Source organism: Nicotiana attenuata, chromosome 5 (genome assembly GCF_001879085.1).
Source record: "Nicotiana attenuata strain UT chromosome 5, NIATTr2, whole genome shotgun sequence".
In the NCBI taxonomy this organism is placed as follows: domain Eukaryota; kingdom Viridiplantae; phylum Streptophyta; class Magnoliopsida; order Solanales; family Solanaceae; genus Nicotiana; species Nicotiana attenuata.
In genome coordinates, this window is record NC_031993.1 from 49,872,082 (window position 1) to 49,879,944 (window position 7,863).

The following is a 7,863-nucleotide window of genomic DNA, read 5'->3' on the forward strand; positions in this document are numbered from 1 at the left end:
ACCATGCCCACACGTTCATGCATTGATGACAGTGTGTTTCGGCCTTATCTCGACTCGTTTGTTATTGTATTCATTGATGATATCTTGGTGTACTCGCATAGCTAGGAGGAGCACGCTGAGCATTTGAGAGTTGTATTGCAGCGGTTGAGGGAGGAGAAGCTTTATGCAAAGTTCTCCAAGTGTGAGTTTTGGCTCAGTTCAGTGGCGCTCTTGGGGAACGTGGTGTCTAGTGGGGGTATTCAGGTTGATTCGAAGAAGATAGAGGCGGTCCAAAGTTGTCCCAGACCGTCCTCAGCCACAGATATTCGTAGCTTTCTTGGTTTGGCGGGTTATTACGGTTGATTCGTTCAGGGATTTTCATCTATTGCATCACCCTTGACCAAATTAACCCAAAAGGGTGCTCCTTTCAGGTGGTCGGACGAGTGTGAGGCGAGCTTCCAGAAGCTCAAGACTGCCTGGACCACAGCTCCAGTATTAGTTTTGCCATCAGCGTCAGGTTCTTATGCGGTATATTGTGATGCTTCTCGGGTTGGTATCGAGTGTGTGTTGATGCAGGAAGGTAGAGTGATTGCTTATGCTTCTCGTCAGTTGAAGCCCCATGAGAAGAACTACCATGTTCATGATTTGGAGTTGGCTGCCATTGTTCACGCGTTAAAGATTTGGAGGCATTATCTCTATGGTGTGTCTTGTGAGGTGTTTACTGATCATCGTAGCCTCCAGCACTTGTTCAAGCAAAATGGTCTCAATTTGAGGCTGCGGAGATGGTAGGAGCTGCTAAAGGACTATGATGTTACTATTTTGTACCATCCGAGAAAGGCCAACGTGGTGGACGATGCCTTGAGTAGGAAGGCGGTGAGTATGGGCAGTCTTGCATTTATTCCTGTTGGGGAGAGACCTCTTGCGGTTGATGTTCAAGCTTTGGACAATCGGTTTGTGAGGTTGGATATTTCGGAGCCTAGTCAGATCCTAGCTTGTGTGGTTTCTCGGTCTTCCTTGTTTGATCGTATCAGAGAGCGCCAATATGATGATCTTCATGTACTTGTCCTCAAGGACAGAGTCCAGCACGGTGATGCCAGAGATGTGACTATTGGTGATGACGAGGCATTGAGGATGCAAGGCCGGATATGTGTGCCCAATGTAGATGGGCTTCGGGAGTTGATTCTAGAGGAGGCTCATAGCTCCCGGTATTCCATCCATCCGGATGCCGCGAAGATGTACCAGGATTTGAGACAACACTATTGGTGGAGGAGAATGAAGAAGGATATAGTGGGGTTTGTAGCTTGGTGTCTCAATTGTCAGCAGGTGAAATATGAGCATCAGAGACCGGGTGGCTTGCTTCAGCAGATAGAGATTCCGGAGTGGAAGTGGGAGCGGATCACCATGGATTTCGTAGTTAGACTCCCACGGACTTTGAGAAAGTTCGATGCTACTTGGGTTATTGTGGATCGGCTGACCAAGTCCGCGCACTTCATTCCTATATGTACCACCTATTCTTCTGAGCTGTTAGCTGAGATTTATATCCGAGAGATTGTTCGCTTGCATGGTGTCCCAGTTTCCATCATTTCAGATAGAGGTACTCAGTTTACATCGCAGTTTTGGAGGGCCGTGCAATGAGAGTTGGGTACTCAGGTTGAGTTGAGCACAGCTTTACACCCTCAGACGGACGGACAGTCTGAGCGAACTATTCAGATATTGGAGGACATGTTGCGTGCTTGTGTCATTGATTTCGGGGGTTCATGGGACCATTTTCCGCCACTCGCGGAGTTGGCATATAACAACAGTTATAAGTCGAGTATTTAGATGGCTCCATATGAGGCTTTATATGGGAGACGGTGTAGATCTCTTGTAGGTTGGTTTGAGCCGGGCGAGGCTAGGCTTTTGGGTACAGACTTGGTTCAGGATGCTTTAGACAAGGTGAAAGTGATTCAGGAGCGGCTTGGTACAGCGCAGTTAAGACAAAAGAGTTATGCTGATAGAAAGGTTCGGGATGTGTCTTACATGGTTGGGGAGAAGGTTCTAGTGAAGGTTTCACCCATGAAGGGCGTTATGAGATTTGGAAAGAAGGGCAAGTTGAGCCCTCGGTTCATTGGGCCCTTTGAGGTGCTTCGGAGGATTGGGGAGGTGGCTTATGAGCTTGCTTTTCCACCTAGCTTGTCGGGCGTGCATCCGGTATTTCATGTTTCTATGCTCCAGAAGTATATCGACGATCTGTCTCATGTCTTAGATTTCAGCACGGTTCAGTTAGACGGTGATTTGACTTACGACGTGGAGTCAATGGCCATTTTGGAGCGGCAGGTCCGCAAGTTGAGATCAAAGGATATAGCTTCAGTGAGAGTGCAGTGGAGAGGTCGGCTCATGGAGGAGGCTACTTGGGAGACCGAGCGGGAGATGCGGAGCAGATATCCACATCTATTTGAGGCTTCAGGTATGTTTCTAGACCCGTTCGAGTACGAACGTTTGTTTAAGAGGGGGAGGATGTAACGACCCGACCGGTCGTTTTGCGAGTTATAGCCCTATTTCTCCCATTTCTGCATCCTTTTGTATTCCTCAGCTATATTTGATTGTATCGTGTTGGCTGGTTCGGGTTCGGAGTGGTTTTGGAGTGAATTGAGACACTTAGTCTCTTTTGTGAAGGCTTAAGTTAGGAAAGTTGACCGGATATAGACTTATGTACAAACGACCTTGGATTTGAATTTTGACGGTTCCGTTAGTTCCGTTAGGTGATTTTGGACTCAGGAGCGCGTCTGGAATATTATTTGGTGATCCGTGGTAGAATTAGGTATGAATTGGCGAAAGTAGGAAATTTGGCGATTTTGGTCGGTAGTGGAAAATTTGATATCGGGGTCGGAATAGAATTCCGGAAGTTGGAGTAGGTTTGTAGTGTCATTTTGGACATGTGTGAAAAATTTGGGGTGATTTGGACGTGATTTGATAGGTTTTAGCGTCGTTTGTGAAATTTAGAAATTTGGATGTTCTTAGGCTTGAACCCGAGGGTAATTTGGTGTTTTGATGTTGTTTTGAGTGATTCGAAGGTTTGACTAAGTTTGAATGATATTATGGGATGTGTTAGTATTATTGGTTGAGGTCCCAAGGGCCTCGGGTGAGTTTCGGCTGGTTAACTGATCAAATCTTGGCCTTAAAAGTTGTCGATTTCTGGTGTCAGCTGTGTCTGGTGTAGGAAGTGCGGACCGCACAAAGTTGGTGCGGACCACGGAGGTATTATGCGACCGCAGTGGAAATTTTGCAGGCCACGGTGGATTTTATGTGGACCGCGGAAGGTATGTCTCAGGGTCCGCGGCCGCGGCAGAATTATGCGGACCTCGGTGAGGAGTGTGCGGCCGCGATGGATTTATGCGGATCATGAAGTGAAGGTTCAGAGGGCACTATATAAGCGAGGTTTAGGGTTTTATTTCACATCTTGGACTTTGGGAGCTCGGTATGAGGCGAATTTTCTGGAGTTTTTCAAGGAAATCATCTGGGTAAGTAATTCTAACTCGGTTTTGGCTAATATTCATGAATATATCGTTGAATTCATCATTTGATTCGTGATTTGGGATGGAATTTGGAAAACATTGGTGGAGTTTCATAAAATGAATTTTTCGGAATTGAAAGCCTATTCGAGGTCGGATTTGAGTGAAACTAGTATAGTTAGTCTTATAATCGAATGGGTTGTCGGATTTTGCAACTTTTGTCGGATTTCGAGATGTGGGCCCGATGTCCGACTTTTGAGTTGACTTTTTTACTTTTGACCTAAAGCTTAGCATTTTTTTATGGGATTGATTCCTTTAGCTCGTGTTGATTGTATCGAATTATTTGTGGCTAGATTCGAGGCATTTGGAGGCTGGTTCGAGAGGCAAGAGTATCGCGGAGTAGGGATTTGACTGATTTGAGGTAAGTAATGATTGTAAATCTAGTCTTGAGGGTATGAAACCCCGAATTTCGTATCGTTTTACTATTTTGAGGTGACGCACATGCTAGGTGACGGGCGTTTGGGTGTGCACCGTTGGTGATTGTGACTTGGTCTGTCCTGTAGCAGCTGTAAAGTTGCGTATTTTGTTGAAACTATATGATATTATGTGTTTTAGAAAGAGTTTCTGTAAATTGGGCTGAATGCCATGTTTTGGGCCTAGTGACAGTGCTGTTTGGACCCTTAGGGGCCTTTTTCTTCTTATCATCTCACTGTTTTTGATTGAAAATCTATACTCAGTCATGGTTATACCTGTTTTATTGCATATCTCAGTTTTATTACTCTGTTTTGACGCATATAAATGTTGTTTCGGGCTGAGTTCCCTGTTTTTACTGAAATGCCCGAGTGGCTTGAGAGGTTTATGACTAAGTGAGGCCGAGGGCCTGATTTGTGAGGATATTATGGGATCGGGCTGCACGCAGCAACATGTTGTACTGATTCGTGAATTAGTAAGGCCGAGGGCCTGATTGATTTATGACACGAGGTGGCCTGTTATAGCGCTTGGGCTGAAAGAGCCCCTCCGGAGTCTGCATACCCCCAGTGAGCGCGGGTACCCTAAGTGAGTTATATGAGATATGCCCGAGGGGCTATATACGAGTGACTGTGAGGTTTTCCCGAGGGACTGCACATGAGTGATGTTTTGCCCGAGGGGCTTTTTTATGATTTTTATCACTTGTACTCTCTTTTGCATTGAGTCTCTGTTGAAACTGTTGAAAAATGTCTTCAAATGATTTTTTTACCGAAAATAGGATTTTAAACGAGATGATTTGACTCACATACAGATTTGAAAGCATTTTGTATTTACTGAGATTTCATTATTTGGATTTTATGTGTTTACTGCTCGCCATTACTGCTCAATATTTATTTACTGTTATTACTTACTGAGTTGGCATAATCACATTACTCCCTGCACCTTGTGTTTAGATCCATGGGTTACTGGACGTGCTAGCGAGTGTTGATTTCATCCGTCGCGGATCTATTGGAGTTAGCGAGGTAGCTGCATGGCGATCGTAGCCCTGCTCTTCTCCCTCCTATCGTTCTATAGATGTTATTAGTTGTTTTTCCCAGACTGTATTAGTCTTAGTATTATCGGACAGTTTTTAGTAGATGCTCATGACTAGTGACACCCCGATGTCGGGCTTTTCATTCCGCACTTTTGTTATCCAGATGTTCTTTATAAAGTTTTTCTATTAATTAGCTTGAAGTTATTTTTGAAAATGAAATGTCGGGTTATTTTTGGTAAAGAGTCAGCTTGCCTACTACCACGTTAGGCGCCATCACGACATGGTAGTTTGGGTCGTGACAGCAGGGACTTAGCACACATAAGGATGGTGGCCCAAAAAATAAAGAATGGAAAGGTACTATAATTGAAGGTCCAATCTTCGCTCTTTCAAAGTGGGAGACTTGGTTTTAATAAAGGTGACTCAGAACACCCAGGAGCTCAACGTAGGAAAGTTGGGTCCGACATGGGAAGGCCCCTACCGGGTTTCAGTTGTCACTGAGAATGGATCATATGAACTAGAAAACAAAGACGGAGTCAAGTTGCTGAGAAACTAGAATGTGACTCACCTCAAAAGGTATTATTGTTGATGAGCACCGCTTATACTAAAAGTATGTGCTGCACTCTTTTTTCCTTCATCCATTTTTTGTCCCAATTGGGTTTTTCTGGCAAGCTTTTTAACGAGGCAGCAACAGAAAGCCTACTACGAAGGAAATGTCATCGGCAGAAATAAGACCTTGAAATGACAAAGCATAAAAGCGACAAGTCACTGCGGGATGGTAAAATAGTCTTTGGCTCGATAGCAAAGTTCCTAATGGGAAATGAAGCTTGTGATTGGACAAAAGGCTATTCAACCATTCACGAAGTGCTCCTTCCCTACAAGCCACTAGGGGGTGGTTAGATAATTTTTGGCTCCGTAGCAAAGTTCCTAACGGGAAACAAAGCTTGCTACCGAACCAAATATTATCCAATCATTCACTAGTGGAATCCTCAAAGGAGCAAGACTTCCAGTGTTCCAATTCGCATTCGTCGCTTTCAAACACTCGGGGGAATGATATGAGAATATGGCAACCCGATTGCCACATAAACTGAGACTACAAAGTCCGGCAATAAATTTGCCTCATCGAGACCGAGGACTGCACAGCCAGCCCCGTAGAAACATGTTGTACGAATTAGCCACAAGTAATGCCAATTTCTTTTTCAACAAAACAAATGCTTATGTACTTCTGAAGATAGAAGGAAGAAAATAAAGTCCTTTTATTTTTATCTTGTTTCTTATCCAAATGATCATTTGATTTTATCATTTGAAAGTTAATTAAGTACTTCCAATACTAGTGCCGGAATGAGCATGAGACGTCTTTTTCAAGAACACTGCAAACATAAAAGGTCCCTCTCTTATAAAACCATCACAGTAAAGGGTTGGTTTCGGAAGAGTTTATGCCCGGAAGCCAAATGCTATTGGGAAAAATGCACCCGAAGCCTTTCATAATTCGACGCAAAAAGGTAAACTTTGTGAAATGCTTAAACGAAAGTCACTTTTATATATCAAACATGCCAAGTAGCACAAGTACAAAAATACAAAAAGAAAATAACAAAGGAAAAAGAAAGCAACAAACTAAACTACAACACCCCCAGAACTCGAGGGAAGAGAAGCATCTGCGCCCCCAAGAGAAGTAGGCAGATCTGCTGTCGGCTCGAGATCTTCGCCTTCATCATTGTCCTCTTCATGTTCCTACTCGGTTCCCGAGAACTCAGAACCAGAACAATAAGAGTCAGTTGAATAGGGCCGAGTCGGGAGTTGTCTTCGAGCGGTTGACTCCAGCTCTCATGCCTTGGCAATTTCGGCATCAGTATCAATGATGCTCGCTTTGGCCTCTTCCAAGGTTTTTCTCCTCATGCTATACATAGAATGTGTTTTTTTAATAATGAGGGAATGTGCTCGGTGTTGGAGTTATGATTTAAGCCGATCAACCTTGATCGAAAGGCCATCCCGCTCGGATCTCGTGGCCCTAAGGATGAGATCAAGGTCACGGATAGTTGTTATATGAACCTTGTTGTGTTCCATGACCCTCTTATACTTATCCTCCATCTGGGCACGCTTCTCCTCAGCAGCAACAATCTCTTCAGCTTTGGAGTTCAAGGCTGCCTCCAAGTTATTCAATCTCTCAGTGGAGGCAGCATCGCGCTCGGCAGCAGCAAGCATAACATTTTGATCCTTAAACCATTTACCCTTGGCTTCTTGAAACTGTACATTTAATTGGGATGCTTCGTGGCTAAGGACCACCACTTCCTGCTCGCTCTACTGCAACCGAGCCTCCAACTCAATAGCTTTAGCAGCTTGTGCTTCCAGTACCGAGAGGCGAAAAACAACTTGGTCCCTCTTGGACAGTAGTTGATCCCGCTCGGACTTAAGCTTTTCTTTATCGGAAGGCCCTCGGAAGCAAGGAAGTTGTCTCGAGAAGCAAAAACCAAATTAGAAACCTAGTCAAAGAAATTAAAAAAGAAACATGCAGTAAAAAGAACAAGTACAATACCGTTGTTGCATTGTGCATGGCATTATTTATCATACACTCCCCGAAAGAGAGTGTATTATACTCTTTTCTTTTTCTGAAGCCAGCGGCTTTAGGTAATTGGCGAGTTTCACCTGTCGATATAGCAAATGGCACTCTGTAGATACCGAGAGAGAGACACTCCTCATCCTCTGGGGATCTGCGGAAGAGGGCGAATAGTTGTGCCCAAATTTTCATGGTCTGGAGACTGGGGAGGAGAGACATCCTCCTCTCGGGTGTCTGCAGCCGGTGGAGGTGACGTAGCAGTTGCTGGTGATGAAGGAATGGCCGTATGGAAGGAGATGAAGCTAACGGTGTTCTGGGTTGAGAAGCAGTTGCAGAAAAGG